The sequence below is a fragment of the Haliotis rubra genome, unplaced genomic scaffold, assembly GCF_003918875.1.
Source record: "Haliotis rubra isolate DU_JTF1 unplaced genomic scaffold, ASM391887v1 Scf1292, whole genome shotgun sequence".
Classification (NCBI taxonomy): Eukaryota; Metazoa; Mollusca; class Gastropoda; order Lepetellida; family Haliotidae; genus Haliotis; species Haliotis rubra.
This window is the reverse complement of record NW_025765217.1, coordinates 52625-70891: the sequence shown is the minus strand read 5'-3', so window position 1 is coordinate 70891 and position 18267 is coordinate 52625. Positions and strand designations below refer to the sequence as shown.

General features: G+C 44.8%; 1 long non-coding RNA gene across 1 annotated transcript; it reads right to left on the bottom strand.

Moving 5' to 3' along the window:
* Positions 1-15416: 15416 nt before the first annotated feature.
* LOC124266995 lies at positions 15417-17439 on the bottom strand. The gene is made up of 3 exons (XR_006895923.1): positions 17352-17439; positions 15898-16219; positions 15417-15475 (listed from the first exon to the last, which is right to left on the bottom strand). It is a non-coding gene; the product is annotated as an uncharacterized LOC124266995 (long non-coding RNA).
* Positions 17440-18267: the final 828 nt, after the last annotated feature.

The window sequence follows — 18267 nt, the reverse complement described above, 5'->3', positions numbered from 1 at the left end:
TATGAGCATACTCTAGCTTGATAGTCGGTTGTTTAAGCACCATTTTGGTCAACGGAGCGTACCCTACAGCCAGACTGGCGACCACGGTGGCGTGGTATGCATCGTTGACAAACGTTTTCCCCTCAGACATAATGTATATGATATAAAAATATATATTTATAACATGATATGTGGGTTGACCTCTAATTGCGGGGGCTCCTCACGGGGCTCCCTGGGTGGTTGTTTATTATATAACCATGAGATAGCCACGGCAGCAGTTGCACCTGCAATCAACAGGAGTGGAGCTCGGCTCCACGTGATACTCTTAGACCACCTTTTTGTACCGGCAGCTACTCTCTTAGGGTTCTTCTGCCTGGTGACTGTAGGGTTCACATGGGGTGGGGTTTCCTCTGAAGAGGTCACCTCCAGTTGGGGTTCCCCCAACGTTGGGGTTTCCTCTGGAGGGTTCACCTCCTGTGTCATTTCTTGGGCAGCATCCATCTTGTATACTATTATTATTATTTTTCCCCTCCTTAAATTGGCAATGCTTTGCTGTGATAATCGCCGCCATCACCAGGGTTAAAAACATAGCGTATTTGTGGTACAGCACGCAGCTGATAGTGCTCAAGGCGTGTTCAATAAAAGGGTCTTTCTCAAGGTCCTCCCACAGGTAAAGTCGGCGTTTCTGGGGAATGGGAAGGAAGTACGACGCAATACCAGTGTATATCTGGGTCATAGCCGATCCTATAGTCTTTGTCATCTCGGCCCTGAGTCTAGCCTCGTATCTAGCGTACAGCTTATCAATTTCTTCGGCTGACATTTTGTGAATTTTATCGGGAGTGTAGTTCCCAAAGTAATGTTTGGCTTTGCCACCAACAGCCAGCGCCACCAGTCTCTCTCGCTTATCATCGTCCCCTCGCTTATCAACGTCCCCTCCAACAGTTGTTCTAGCAATTCATCACACTCCATCTTATAATGTAACGAGTAAGTTTTAGTTTTTCACCCAAGGTCTTTCCGTGTACGCTCTATTCATGTGCAGAGTAGGGCACATGATAACGATGTTATCGAACACATCCCGTTAGTACCCCTCCAACATATCCAGCACAAAAACGGTCTTCCCACAGCCCGTCTGCCCGCACACTATGGCGCATTGGGGGTCGCGGGGCAAATCAATAGATGGCTTGCCGCCATCAGTAGATGGCTTGCACGAATCTCCCATTGTCTATATTAAGTTGCGCGTCCAAAATAACGTACAGATATAATTTCAACTTGCCCGCGGGTTGAACCTTCTTGGTAATCTGGATTGTTATCCCCTCGCTGCTGTTGTCGATGCGGCGACCACTACCGTGCAGTTTATCGTCATCCTTGGATCGCATGTCCAACCATAGCGCGTACTTGGTGGTCAGGTATTCACCGATCTGCACGGAGGATAGGTCCAGGTCTTTGGTTATGTGTGGGTGTTGTTTGATAGCCGGTAGATTTTTTATCTCATCCCACTGCTGGTATGCCCTCATACCATGACTGAACAACTGGTTGGGCACGCCCTCGATGGTCACTTCCACCTTTTCAATCTCGGGGTTGAAAAACTTCTCGCTGTCCCTTCGGAACGGCTTGTTATCCTCCACGGGGACGACCAGGATATCTTTCATCGATCGCGCCGGCACGTTCAGGTTGATATTCCACACAGTGTCGCTCTTATCCCGCACGACCGATCTATGCCGCAGGACCCTATCGTACAGGATGGCCACCTTCCCCGAGTACTGGTTTCGAACCTGCCTGGCCAGCTCCGGGCTAGTGACCATGTCGAACTCCAGAGAGATGTTGTCGATGGTGTATCTGGCCTCATCACCGTTCGGCGTACGCACGACTTTGCTGTAGTCGTTAAACGTGAGCTCGTATTCAAGCCTATCACCCAGCGCAGCCTGGTAAAACGGTGCGTGTCCTGTGAGCAACTCGAAGTCCAGCGGCACGCAGAACCTGTTCCTGTACGCTTGGGCGATGGCCTTTTCACCATCCGAGATCTTGTCTAGCTGGTCTGCCGTGAAGCCATACCCCATGTGCAACCGGGTCGATTTGCTGATGCCCTGGTACACGTCATTGACGCGTTCTCCCTCGCTTTTCCAGAGGTCCCCGTAGCAGTGAAAGACGTCACTGTCGTCGATGCTCAACACCTCATTACCGCTGATCTTGATGGTGGTTTTTTTATGATGGCTTGGCCTACATCCGCACTAGCTCGCGTTTGTCGTTGTCGGGGGTCAACGTGAGGTTGAATGTCAGTCGAACCGTGCCTGGTACGATAAGGTCATTCTCGCCCAGGTTTGGGAATCTAACCAGCAGCGTTTGATTCTGGTCTATCTTGCTGGGATTGTTGGTGATGGTCACCGACTGACGCACGGCTCTGACGCCTAGAGGCTCTCTTGATCTTCGGAAAGGATCTAGTTTCCTGCCATACATTGTTATATAGATAAAATATAAAAGTTTAATATAAATAATGGCTGAAGGCAGTCATGAGTACATCTCGATGGATGATATGTGGGATGATAGTGTGTGGGAGGATGACACCACATTCACGAACAACCCCTTAAGTGCTGAACTTGTACAGCCGGCCGTCGATGATTATTATGACGCAGTTGAAAAGAGAGACAACATCAAGCCGTTGGCACGAGACTATGCCAAGTTTACCATCGATTAGAAGGACATGTTGCGATTGAAGGCTCACCCAGGGGTCGGTATCATGAGAAAAGACGGGAAAGGACCGTATGCTTTGTCAACACTCACAAGTCGCCCTGGTGGGAGTCAACTGCTCCGTGATGAACTAGGCTTCATAGATTATGGTGGTACACGGCCTAAGCTTCCCCCGAAGGTCGTCCAAGATCTGCAAGCAGCCAGGGCCGAACTCAGCGGTGAAGGTGATACAGACAGTCTCGAAAAACTGTTGGCCATGTACCATGGCCAACCCATGCCGGGTCTCGAATTTACCCTGAGGGAACTGCGAGGCCTAGGTGAAGCCTTGAAAGGTGTACGCGGAGAACTCGTGAACAACATGGGGAAACTGAATGAAGTCGACGAGCACATCGCTTGCGAGAAAATAAAACTCACTGAAACGGAGGATGATGATATGAAACGTCGTATCGAGGAGAGAATAAAAAACTTGGAAGACGAGAGACGGACTCGGTTCGAATCCGTTTCCTCGAACCGGGAAGCCCTCCGATCACAGATCAGTCGTGTACGGGAAACCATCGATCGAGTCCTAAACGAGGACACCCCGTTGGCCAACAGGATCCGAATCCTCTTCCGAGAGCAAGGGATTACTATCGCCAGCATTCTGACTGCATTGGGCTTCATCAAATCAACCCTGGTGGTGTCATTGACGCCTGCCGACGGCAGTGGTACACCAAGTGGGGGTACCCCCACTGGTGGCGTCAGAGACTGGATAAAAAAACACCTGAAATCCCTCGGGGAGGCCCTGGCTAAACTGACTGGTAATGCCGCCGAAGCCCTGCCCGGCATCCTGGGTAGCATCGTCTCGTGGCTGCTGAGCGCTCTGGCTAAAACTGCCAAGTGGCTCGGTAAATATCCTGTGGGCAGCCATCGTCGCTGTGGTGGGTCTGGTGTACGTAGCGGCTAAGGAATTTTTAACCAAATGAGTCCCACCTCGACCGCGACCCCGCCAACCACCAGCGCTGTTTTAAGGTCGATGTGCTGCTGATTGGATTGTAGGGGTTGGGGCTGTGGGGGTGTTGGTTGAACCCTAGGCTCTGGGGGTGGTACGACTATACCCATCGCACCAGTATGTGTGGGTGGCGGGACATGGGGGGTGTTAACATCGGGTTTGACGCCCAACTTTTGGTCTGCCGTGGCTATGACTATTTCGTTGTTGTAACCCACCACTTTTTTTACTCTCAGTTGCATATCGCTCTGAGCCATATACAGTCCCACGTCGAAGACGTAGTCGACTTTCGACCGGGCGTATTCCAACACGTCTTGGTAGCTTTTGATGGCACTCGGGAGATCAACTGGAGCATTGATAGCATCCTCAACGTTAACAACGAAATTGTTTCTGAGCGTCGTAAGCAGTCCCCTTACTGAGGATGTTGGAACGCGTTTGCGTCTGCGCACCCCACAGCGTCTACACGTACGTTCGAATCGAGTCGTTCAATCTGGTAACACCGGCACGAGTAAACCCTTTCGACATGTCCAGCATGAACATTTTCCACCCGTCCACGGTTGACTGCTCCACTTTCTGGACGGTGAAAGCAACACCACCTTTAAAGTTCATACGATCATCTCACCATTCATTACTCGACAAAGCAAAGTCCTGGCGTAGTATATCTCGTTTCAGTAAATCATCACTGACTTCTTTCACGGGTTGTCCCCCATTATATGGAATACCCAACCGTGGTTCGGCCTCGGCAAAGGCCAATCCGTCTTCGGGTTTAGTTCGAATTCGTTGCAAATACGTTCGTAGGCCCATCTATCGTACTGGTTGTTTACTGCGCCCCACGCCTTGTCCTGTGGGAGCAGGGCGATGATCTCTTTGAGGATACGCCCTACCTGGTAATACACGTGAAACATGAACACAGACTGACTCAGCGGTCCACGCCGAGTGTCGGTCAATGCCACACCACACCCCGTTGTAGCGCACCACACGGCGAAGTTGAGTTGATTCTGCCAGAACTGCATCTAGTTGTTGAACCAAGCGTGGACTGCCTTGACGTTAGTCAGTGAAAGCTTATACCGGTCGAACACATCTATAACTGGGCGCTGAAATACATCCCAGCAGCGACCACAATCTTCATGTGTGGGAAATCTATGTCCAGTTTAGGGTAAAACACTCCCCGGGGAGTACATTTTTAAAGTATTATATAATGAGTATATATACTCTAACATGTACATAACACTTCTAGGAATAACAAGCGGCGAGGCCGTTCAGCTGATGCACGCGATCGATAACACGTCGGCTCAACCCGAAGTCGCACTCTGCGATATCACCTACTTACCCCGATGGACTAACATCAACGTTAACAACAACAAGCTGTTCGTCAGTGGCGCCCGCAACCAGATAACTGACGGCTACTACAGCGTGTGCTCGCTAAGCGATGAGGTCTTCAAGCCCCTGGGAGCCGAACTCAAGATGAACGACTCAAACGGCACAGCGGTGTTAATCAACAACGGAAGAAACTCGTTGACGCTCAGCCGATCATTGGCGAGGACACTCGGTATGCCGTCTGATGAGATAAAACCAACAACTACCGTCACAGGCACGAAGTTACCCAACCTAGTACCATACCGAGAGCTGTGCATTCATCTCGGTCAGCTGAGCACAACGGACAACATTCAAGGGGGGCCACCCTTCCACGATACTGAGAGCCGTACCGGTGAAAACGGAGAAATACAACGACGGTAGAACTCAGTCGTTTTCACTGCGTCAGTATAGGAGGTTAACCCGGGGCAACATCCCTGAGCTGATAATATCGATGTCAGATATAAAGCATAATCCTGTGAATATAGGATACCTCACCATAACGCTGCACATAAAATGACTAGCGCACAAGGCCCCGGAATGAAGTTGAAAAATTGCATCAATGTGGGGATCTCCAACCTCGAGGACACACGCGGATTCGACGACCCCGGAGTAGATGGTAAATTGTACGCCTTGCAACTGAAAAACAACATTTACAAAGCGTTGAAGTCCCCTCCGGTGGAACCCTAGGTGATATAGTAGATACCTCAAGAGCGGTCGTCAACACTCGGTACGCCCTAGTCAGAACCGGTGATGATAAATGGATGGTATACCCATAGTTCGGGGGCAAACTGTTTGACATAGAAGATATTGAGAGCACTACCGTCGCCCGAAACAAGCCATATACGCTCGTCTTCACCGACGATGACAAGTGGGTGTTGTTACCCGCTAAAGTCGACTGGTTTCTCAATATTAGGCTCGGCTCCCCCTACGTGTTCACGGAGAACAAAGACAACTACCTAAACAAAGTCGTGAACAACGGAACCCTGCTCGTCCTGGCTCAAAGACGTAGCGTAGTCATCAGCCCAGCCGCCAGTATGGCAGCCCGCATACTATCGAGTAAACCGGGAGTGCAAAACGTGACATTGCAGCTGGTGTCTGAATTCGAAGGCGTGGTCAACATCCTGGAGAGTCTACCGTGGAACTCCACTCTGGTCATCAAAGTCTACCTAGGGGAACCATCGCAGGATGAAGCCGAAATCGTGAAGGGGGGCAAACTCGGGTGGGCGAAACGGCCCCAGTATCAGATTTGCACTGTTTGCGTGCGGGTGGGTGCCGACTCCCACACCAGTCTGCAGGGGGTCACCGTGACCATGGAAGACACGATATCACTCACCAAGATCTTCCTACCCAACAACATACACTTCATGGGGTTGAAGTGCGCCCCTGAGAAATTATCAGAAAAACATTTAGAAACTATCTCATAATAGTAATATATCAATGTCCAATCATCGCCCCAACGCCACACTTAACGATCTAGGGGACACGGAGGGATTCGATCAGCCTGGTGAGGAAGGTGGCTCATACGTCCTACACTTGAAAGACAACGTGTATAGGCGGGCGGCAATGGCCGATCATCTACCCAAAATTCCACTCAGGGGTCTAGGAGACACGGAGGGATTCGATCAACCTGGCATGGACGGCACCTCGTACGTCCTACACTTGAAAGACAACGTGTATAGGCGGGCGGCAATGGTCGATCATCTACCCAAAATCACACTCGGGGGTCTAGGAGGCATAGAGGGATTCGATCAGCCTGGCGAGGAAGACACCTCGTACGTCCTACACTTGAAGGACAACGTGTATAGGCGGGCGGCAATGGTCGATCATCTACCCAAAATCACACTCGGGGGTCTAGGAGGCAAAGAGGGATTCGATCAGCCTGGCGAGGAAGACACCTCGTACGTCCTACACTTAAGAAACAACGTGTACGTGCGGCAGCCTCTGGCAGACGTCCTTAGAGAGCCCAAATGGTTGATCAACATGACCCTCACCGCACCTTATATCTCGTTAAACAAAGTTGGGCATATCTCCGAAATTAGGAACAACGGTATCTTGCCTGGGGCTTTCATTCCGGGGCCAGGTATACTTCCTCGGCTAACACCAGATTACACGAGCAACCTGTTAGAGTCGCCCTTGAAGTGGGAGTTAAGGTTTGACGTCATCGATTCCCAATCAAGGTTTATGACCGTGAAACAAGGCTCCACACTCATCATAGAATTCTATTTCAGAATACAGGCACACCAACCTGAAAGAATAGAACACCAATTTTTACCTGCAGTGACAATATTCTGGCATTCCCTGGGCATAGGCCCTTCCAATTTAGACATACAACGCCACCGTGGCGTCATACAACCGGACCCCCTAAAGGGCCATATAGACTCTCCATACTCCAGGGGGGTTCGTATGGCCCCAGTGTTACCTATTAGCCTCTCACCTATTTCCCTGCACGAGGATCTAGGTCTTATAAGCCTCAAGTACATTGATCGGCTATTAACTGAAGCCCAATTAAAAAATATCCCATAAGATATATTATATGCACACAGAATGGGGTTGTACCCAGTCGTAGAGGAAGTAGAGAAGTCACTGGAAACCGTAGACGGGTTCTGCTTGAGACAGTTATGTGATGTAAAATGACAACTAGAAAGCACTATATAAGAAGTACCATAGAGTTTTCAATATCGTGGACGGGACTGATACTGCCCTTATGGCAACCAGCATGGGACTAGGGGCGGCAGGTGTTGGGTTGTTAGCCACCATCGTTGCTGCACCTATAGTGCTAGGCATTGAAATAACAGCTGGGGTGGTAGGGGTGGCAGGGTTGGTGTTTAAGTTTGTATCCCGCAGATTGCATCACAAGGCATTGAAACACAACGAGATCAGGGTTCTGGCCGAAGCAAAGCTGAACACAGTAAGTGAGCGTATTTCCACGGCACTCACTGACAGTAAGATCTGAGAGGAGGAATTTCGTTCAATCCTCTCTGAACTCGACAAGTACCGTAAGATGAAACAAGAAATCCGGTCCAAGTCTCGTAAGTCTGCTATCAGTGAAGACGAGAAAAAAAATACATAGAACAGGGGATACAAAAAGCCCAGCAAGCCTTTATTACGAACACAAAAGAGATCATAGGCGATTCACATTAAACTGTTTCATAGAGGTCAACGCGACATAGCGGCACAAGAGTGTCACACATGGCCGGGAAGTTAACTGGGGACTCAAAAGTAGTAGACAATGGCGGGTGAGATCTAAGGGCCTGACAAAACTTTATTTGTGAAATAAAGCTTTGCAGAGGCTTTTGTTGGACTTGATCTCGTACCGCTATTACTCCTACTACTTGGAGTGCTTCATTACTTATGAACAAAAGGTGCATGCACAGTGAGGAGACACTAGCAGCAGTGGACGTGTCGATTGAAGCGATTCCATGCTCGGTCAAACTGGCTGCCCGGGCACAGTTGATTGAAGTATTTCAAATACCCCTTATATGTCATTAATTATATGAGGCATCTGACTCTAAACGTTAATGAGTGTCGGCTCTGCCCCACGACGAAGCATATGTGATACATGTGGTCTCACCTCAGGCAAGTGAGCTTGTTCAAAATTGCCGCTGTTCACCCAGAGGAAAATGGGTACCAGGTGGGACAAAGGCACGTGGCAATAACTTTCTAGTGTAAATGGTGGGGGCTACAGGCAGGGTATCACATGGTTACCATGTTGTCCGAAATCTGTTTCGTGGGATAATTCTCTGGTTGTTCTCTAGCGTTGTGGTGTTACACTTAGTGACTAAGTGAGTTTAGTTTTACGTGGCACACAGCAATATTCCAGCTATATGGCGACGGTCTGTAAATAATCGAGTTTGGACCAGACAATCCCGTGATCAACAGCATGAGCATCGATCTGCGTAATGGGGAACCAATGACAAGTGTCAACCAAATCAGCGAGCCTGACAACACTATCCCGTTAGTTGCCTCTTAAGACAAGCATGGTTTACTGAAGGCAAATTCTAACCCGGATCGTCAGGGGCCTACACTTAGTGACTTACTGAATTTCGTCAACGCCAGCAATATTCCATCAAAATCTCTGTAGAATGGAAACAGGTCATTCTTTTCTTTCCCCAGCAAACAAACAACAAACACCATCGGGTAAAGGTCTCAGACATGAACATCACCTAGCTCCATGTAGTACTCTGTTACGACCACCACTGTGAGGCTGAGCATGGAGTGAGTGAGTGAGTGAGTTTGAGTGAGTGAGTGAGTGAGTGAGTGAGCCACTTGAGCAATACCCAAGCAAAATCACGTCGGAGGCACCAGATATGCTATGGGGAACATGTGGTGTGGTGGAGTTAGAGGAAGACACGGTCGGTCTGCCGCAATTGACGACCGCTACCTACCTTCCTCACACCCAAGTGACAGTTTATTCGCCATGATGTCATGTTCACGGGCTGTTCTTGGATGTGTCATCAGTCGCCGACTTCGAGAATATGGTATCAGAACCTAATGACGTTAACAAATTAACATTTTCATTCGCGTAAACGTTTGGCAGTCCAACTGAATGTTGCAACTGCTTAATTTCTGATGAGATCATAATCTGTTTGTTCAGAGCGGACGACAAAACACGGTTTGCTATTAATATTAACCAACCGGTATTTAATATATACCTGTTAATGAGAGACACTAAAATCGCTAGCCTATCAGAGAATTTATCTTAAATCTAGTGAATAACCATAAAAACATATTACTCTAAAAAAACAATACAATATTCAAACGGCCTTTAGATCACAAACAACTGAAACTAAATCACCATCCTAGAGACCATGTGAGAGAAGAAATGACTCCTTGTAATGACTCATGAAGGAGACTGTAGGGGACTCAATGTATTCGTACTCTTTGCAAATGATGGAAATTGAACCCGGGTCCTTTACTCCACGACTAAAACTTACAACCCCCTCGAACCTTCCCCCCTATACGAGAATATAACTATGGTTATTTGGAGCTAGAGCTATAATATGCATTACTTTAAGCAACCTAAGGCTATATGTATAGCCCCCCACTTACTTAACACAAAGATGTCAATATCACAAACAACTAGACAGTTAACCAAGTACCGCCATGTGTATTACAGCATATCTTGGTTCTATATATTTTGGGGAGAAAAAGTAAAACAAACATAAAAAGGCGTGAAAGAATATCAAGGAATTTAATGCAGAGTCTAGCATGCTACAAATTAACATATATGTATAAATATCTACTATACAAAATAACAATGTGGTAAAAAAACAGTAAACAAGTGAAACAATGTATAACCTACTATTATGCTTTTTCCTAGTCTAGACCGCCGCCATGTAGCTGGAATATTGCTGAGTGCGGCGTAAAACTAAGCTCACTCACTCACTCTTCCTAGTCTAAGCTTCTTCCACAAAGAATGTCAACATTTCCAAAGCTAACATTTATTACTGCCGTGTTTATAATGGTCGGGAAGGAGTGCTTTAACACTTTCACCCGCATTCAGTGAGTGAGTGAATTAACATTTAAAGTCACATCGGCAATATTTCAGCCATATCCTGACTACGAAAGCTCTCTATTAATATTAACCAGCCGGTATTTAATATATACCTGTTAATGAAAGACAGTAAAATCGCTAGCCTATCTGAGAATTTATCTTAAATCTAGTGAATAACCATAAAAACATACTACTCTAAAACAACAATACAATATTAAAACGGCCTTTAGATCGCAAACAACTGAAACTAAATCACCATACTAGAGACCATGGCGACTAACAGTACTTTTTGTTCCTAGACTCTAGCTGGATTTACACCATCCCTTCAACCATGGCGATTACAGACAAAGCTGGACACGAATTAAAATGGCAGACAATCTACGATTAAAAACACGGTAACCTTACATTTGCAATGAAAGACGTGTTCTTAAATATCCCCCTCAGGAGGAAAATAATTTTACAAAAAATTAACCCCCTTTGAGGATACAGCCACTAACAATTTAGTTGCTAATTTAATCTACCAATTCTGTAATCACAGATCTATTTACCGAATATAAAAACATATCCAAATTTTGTAATTATTCTATGTTTTTACAAAATCAATAATTAAATACAAATTCACTCTATTTGAAAGATCCCACATAGAGGAAGTATCCCTTGTAATAGTCGGTTTCACACGAAGGTTTCGTATCGCTTCAGTATTCCAGATGCTGGCCATGATCCAACACTTTTCTTTATACGTCCTGGTAAAGTTCATTATCCCGCCTTACATATGTCAGGACGTTTAAGCTGTTATATGTGACCCTAGTCAATTCCTGGCCTGAATTCCACGCTTTCTGTCCAACGTTGAACAATGTTTCTGATTCATCTCCATGTATACTTATGTCCGCAGCTGATATCAAAGGGGCTTATACCATGGATCTTTGTGTTAATTGTGTTTCATATAAATAGCGTCGTTGCTTCCATATTCAATTTGTAGAGAACACGTTGTGTGGCTCTCAGATTGTTGTTTGGAACAACAGGAACCAGAACAACAGAATGCATATAATGTAACATATACATGGCCTACAAATCTCTTTTCGTGTACAAATGTATCTATTTAGAAACTATTATAACATAGACAGAATATTATACATTTTGTGGAATCTAAATCAATATCAAAGAAAGAGTTCTCCAATTGTGAATCCTAAAGTTAAAATATGAAAACAAATGCCAGTTAATTTATATCAAATGTATCTGTTGAATAAAGAGACGATTCTATTATTTCGAGTACATCATGAAGATTCGAAATACAGACAGCCTTCAGGTCGGAGGGTGGGGGTGGGGGTGTTTGAGCAGGTCACAGCAGCTCGTTCTCGAATATAATGGCATCATAAAGTAGTCATATCTGCCGCATCCTGACGTGTGGTCAATACCATACCAACACTGAAGCACTCTGGCTTGGTGAGTTTCTTGATAGTGCAATCGCACCAGGCGGTGCTCTGGAGTGCCTGGTGAAAATGCATCATTTCACGTCCATTAAATAGCTCGAGCACTGCTGAGTGTGTCACTGAACATCACACACAGACACACACACGCACACAGTGCCCGCGTATGAACTAGTACCGATAATGGTAAATTTGCAAGGCTCTGGTTCCATCATAACTCTTAGACTCTTGGAAATCCAATAACCTATCCATTTTAGCATTTAGTTCCTCGCTCTTTTTCACCTGTTGTCGGAGAATATGCTCAGCATTTCCTGGATTATCTGCTGTATTGCTTCGAACCTTCCTGTAAGACATCACAAATCTCTTTTCAGAGTCGCCACCAGCAGCTGATTGGATGCCTTCATCTGTATTTTCACCAATTGATTCTTTAGGATCAACCCCAAGCCTTGGGAATCTGAAACATTTTGGCAGTTTTGAGTTCAGTTTAGAATACCAACCTTCAATAAAGATGATGACTGATAGATTTTGTAAACGCCAAACCATTTCATTGTTTGTTTGTGGGTCGTGAAATCGATTAGTCAATACGCCTATAAGGGCATTGATCATCAGCAGAAAGATGATCAGTATAAACAGAGCAAAGAGAAATAATATTATCCCATCTTCACGGGATTTCAGCAGCTGATCAATTTCTGTTAATCCAACCATCAGTTTACCCATGGTAAGCAATGACATACCGTATTGTGAAAAGTCATCTACAACAGTAGCATTTGCTTCATTGTGTAGAAACGATGCATGCATGCAAGCCGTGAAAACAAACACCTGCATCAGGATTAAGACGGCAAACGGCACCACAGCTGTAAACAAAGCCTCATTTACAAGTACAATATACACACTGAAACATTTGATTAATCGCAGGAAGAACAATATTGGCCATGTACCTACAATTATAGCCCACACAAGAAACGTGGTTTTGTAGTCAACAAAAAGTGAATTAGGTATCCTGTAAAATATTGAATCAGCAAATAAAAAAATAGCAAACAGGACAAAGGTAACCCTATACACAACATTGTGGTGCACCGCTGTCCATGCAAATGGTTGCTTCGCAAAACAAAATCGAAGTGGGAATTCTTGTACAAAATACAAAATAGAACATACGAAAGTAAGAATGTTACAGAATTCAAGAAATCCACTTGGCCAGTGTATTCCCTCAGTAACACCAGCTCTGGCAACAACATACACACACAGCAAGCAAATCAGAGAGACGTGGAACATACCCAGAAACAGTAAGGGATTACCAGTATGCATCCATTTTACGACGAATCATTTCTTCAAAACGTCTCCACGAACCAGTTCAGTTGCCACTGGTAGTCTCTGACAACAGAGTAGCTCAGCAACAGAATTGTTACCAAAGGAACCGTTATCAACTTTGCGTTGATCTCTTTCCTTCTTACGTTTATCGACATTTGACGCAGCATCTGTGGAGACAGGGCAGTGTTTGTTTATCCCCTGCCTCGTCTGTTTTACCTTTTTATCGCCAGTTCCGTTTTGTCCGTCGGTGGTGGAGGCTTCTGAGCTTCAATCAATGCAATTTTGTCCGTTTCAGTCACATCAAAGCGTCGTATCTCGTAGAGTTCATCGTGGGGATATTCAATGAGATAGACTCCTTTAACTTTGAAGAAGTAGGCAAACAGTTTAATGTGACCGCTTTCAGTTGCAAGCTGAAGTGCTGTCATGTGATCGTTGTTTTGTGTGAAAAATACCTTTCTTTTGTAGTCAATAGCATCTTCTCTAGCCTTCTCTGCTCTTTCTTTCATTAATAACTCCAAATCTGACATCATGTCTACTGCGTTTCCTCACACGCAGGAAAGCACTTTACAAATCGCATGATGCTGTGGAGAACTGTATCTTCTCTGTGGTTCTGCTCGTTAAAAACATCCGCTTTTTCCGCAAGTAATTTCATGATTTTCACAAATCCATTCTCTTGGTCCATGTATGTATCATATTTGTTTGGGTCATTCAGGTAGCACAAGACAGCCGTGTGGAACGGTAACTGCCCCATGAATACAGTTCCGTTCATTCGTTTACCAATCCAGCCACATTGCTCCTTTGAAACCTTTTCCAGCATGAGTTTAACCAAGAGATCATTACCCTGGGCAACTGCAATGAGGAAGGGTGTCAGTCCTTTGTAAGTGTCGATCCTATCGGGCCAAGCACCAATGTCGGTGTTGATAAGATCCTGGGTATCTTTCAAAATTGCTGTAGCTGTTTCTGTTTTATTAGCACATACTGCTAAATGTAGAACTGTGTGGCCCCAGAGTTCTTCAAAGTCTTCTCCCTCATGCTTATCAGCATATTCCTTAGACCCTTCCCTATCTTCTTCCTTTCGACTGTATCGGTAATATTTCATCGCGCCTTTCGTGTCTTTCAGCTCGATTTTGTAATAATTAAGACAGTCGGTATCTGGTCACTCTCCGAGACACAATCTTCTCCACAAAACATTCAAAGACTTGCCAGTCTGAAAAACCATTAAACATGCATTGGGTGAAGGAACAAAAATTAGCATATGTCTCAAAACAGTTTTTGCTGAATGAACGTTGAAATGAGCACTGAAATATCCACACAGCATTCGACAACACCCTGTACATTATGCGATACCTGAATCTGCCTTTTCTTACTTGGTGTGTGAAAACAGCACTTTACCCACCGTTCAACACTAATTAGAGTGTATATACTACAGAGAGTGTATGTTATTATCCACGTTTTAAGTGTTTTTGGATTTTGTTACGTGTTGATTTCTAAGTTGAAAGTAAACGTTAAACCTGAAATCAGGCCGTAAAAGAACTGAAGGGTGAAACAAAGCAATAATTCCTAAACAATTGTATTCTAAAATTCACAATGTTTATAAATAAACACAAATCATTACATAGGCATTATATTGGCGTACAATTTCAAAGATAATGATGGTAATTTTCACCTCACTATAACAACGGTCATGTTTCCAACATAGGCCCAGGGTACAAATGATTTCCACATTGGTCCTCTTGCAAATTGAGATGTAAAGTGAAATGGGGGCAGGAGTTAGCCCCCTCACGGTCCTATGTCATAATATAGTGGAAAAGTCCATATGGTTTTAGTGCCCTGTAGTACCTTCCAGAACTCTTGTATTAATATTTCGTTATTGAAATACATAAATTCGGCAGCCACATGACCTCCTCAAAAAACATACTCATAGGTTATTGGTTTAGAATCTGGGTTAGAATTGATCTTTAGCAAAGCATGTTTGTCGTAACAGGCGACTAATATGATCGGGTGGTCAGGCTCGCTGACTTGGTTGACACATGTCGTTGTATCCCAATTGTGAAGAACGAGGCTCATAATGTTTATCACTGGAATGTCCACACTTTATTATTTCCAGACCGCCGCAATATAGTTGGAACATTGCTGATTGCGACATTTAACAACAAACAAACAAACACCATACTTACCAGAAAGAACTTCTTGCATTTGCTTCCAAGTCAGTTGCTTGTTGAAACCCTTGTCTTCAGAATCCTGCATCGACATGCATCAATATTAACACACGTTTTATACAAAAATATGGAAGTAAGTTAATTCTCAGCATCTAACACGAAATTTCACGTTTTAATATTGTAATATCAGTGTCAGGAAACATGAGAGGGTGCTTCCAGTGAATATCTTCCTAGTAAATCATGTCTTTACGTTCCATTTGAGAAACGACGTAGATAAGGCATCATGTCATTTCGGTGATGATATGTAGAGGCTGGGGGTTTCTAAAATATTGATTTTCGGTTCAAGACATACGATTTTTAATATGCATGAACGAATGGAAGAATGCTGAACGAAAAGTTCAGATAGCACACAATTTCATTAAAATCTCGAACATACGCCGAGGCATGCTCTAAAGGGATGTAAGTAAAACAATTTTCTGTCACAGTAAGTGAGTAAGCTCTTACCTCTGGGCTTTGTTTGGTCCCGTCTATTTTTCCAGACAGCATTGCGAGATACCCTTTCTGCTCGGTGTTCACAACAATTCCCTTCACCAGTTCAGCGGACGGATCAGTTATGGCCCTGAGGCATTTCCTTTCGAGATCATTGATGACCTTTTTCATTTCCTCTTTCTCTTTGGCATAATTTTTCTCTTCCTCTTTCCCTTTGGCATTCTTTTTCTCCTTTTCTCTTTGGCATTCTTTTTCTCCTTTTCTTTCTCTTTCTCTTTCTCTTTGGCATTGATGAATTCTTCTATTAGGTTGTTTATCCTGATGATAGCTGGGTATACTAAAATCAAACAAATTTCAATAGTTTAGTTGATCACACATATTGATTTAAGACGAGTACATTATAAACTCCCTAAAATGCAAACAAAACGGTGAACACGACATTATTTGCATATCCTTTCTATAAAGTATGGAAGCGTTTTAAACATCTGGCAGTGCAATGGGTTATTACATACTGTTGAAGTGTCTCTAAACGTTTATGTGATTCTGCGTTTAAGGAATAATTATGCTGGTATGTTACCCACTGAGATATCATGCTGTTGTTGTCGACCGCCAGAGCATCTGCCCGGAGAGCGGAAGGTCGCAGGTTCGATCCCCGACCGTGTCATACCAAAAGACGTTAAAATATGGTACTTGTTGGTCCCTGCCTGGCGCTCGGCATTAATGGGTACAACAAGGAGTGGTCGGCTCGGAGTCAGTATAATGTGTCTGAGTGGGGTATTCATGCTTCACTGCGGCATGGTATTTCAGTGGGCTAGCACTATAAAACCAACTTCAGTCTGGGCTAGTACAAGCAGCCGCACATACGCATACACACGTATGCACGTCGTCATTTCAGCGAAATATTCTCAAGCACGACGTGAAAGCCAATTTCACCTCACCTCACCTCACCTCACCTCACCTCACCTCATGCTGTTGTTATCCTTGGATACATTAGTCTCCCAGACTAGCCACAAAGAGTAGTAATGCAGACCTTCGGGCAGGTCAACAGCACCGGGGTAACGATCCACATCGATCCCTACGACATTCGTAAGCCTTTCCATAAACTATTCGCTTTGTGGATCTGGACCCAAGTCTGTTAACGGAATTTGGTCTGACATGGTCAGGGACCGTTCCACCGAGTTTTCGCTTTCCGGGCAGTCTTCTAACCTCGTATTGGTATAGCCTAAGATCTCTGTCTGCCTGTCTGTCTGTATGTCTGCCTGCCTCTCTCTCTCTCTCTCTCTCTCTCTCTCTCTCTCTCTCTCTCTCTCTCTCTCTCTCTCTCTCTCTCTCTCTCTCTCTCTCTCTCTCTCTCTCTCTCTCTCTCTCTCTCTCTCTCTCTCTCTCTCTCTCTCTCTCTCTCTCTCTCTCTCTCTCTCTCTCTCTCTCTCTCTTGAGTGTCTTAAATTCAGTGACGTTAAGATACCTACATGTAAACATAATGCGGTGGACATCTTGTCGTTTCAGAAGATTTTCAAATCCAGGACTTGAGGATGCATTTCTGTTTCTGTTTCTGTTAATTTGAAAAACATCAGCATAATACGGATTAATTTGACCATAATAAAGCGGTACAATGTAATTATGAAAAAAACACAAAACGAATAACTACACGAACGAAATGTTGCATTATTAGATAGTATTACCATACAGAAATAATTGACGATCCCGAGAAATTGCTCCGAATCACGTCTTAAAATGGCCAGAAACCATTGCCCTCTGAGAAGTCCTGGGAACTCTTTTGATCGTCTTGGTGAGATTTCACCATAAGGAATGCTTGCATTCTGAACCTCGCAGAGTGTCGTCATACGTTAATAAATCGAATACACATGACGACCTCATCAACAACAGTAGATCAGCGTCAGGGACTGGCCGTAATGGCGGCCAACCCGTGACAACCTCGGGTCGAGATATATGCACGTGAACAACATTTCTTAGAGGTACCAGAAACCGCCACAGTCAATAGGTCACACCAGATCTGAACCAGACAACCCTGTGATTGACATCGATCTACGCGATTAGCATACAATGACATGCGAGATTCACCACCCGATCCCTCTTATGACAAGCTTGGAATCAGGCTTAGAAGAGCGATTCTAACCTATTCCTTCAGGCTTTAACCATTTTGGAAGTTTGACGTTATCATACAGGCTGGAATAACGGCTACAGGAAGGTCCGAGAGGTATATTGAACGTCAGACATGAAGTAGGGCTTTCACCGTCCTGGTGCCATAGATATGGTCCTGATAAACCAGGAATCAATACATTGACTGGAGATTCGAACCCAGTACTCAAGAATTCAGGTGATAGTACATACACTCGAAAGTAGAAAATCAAAAAATGTTTAAGC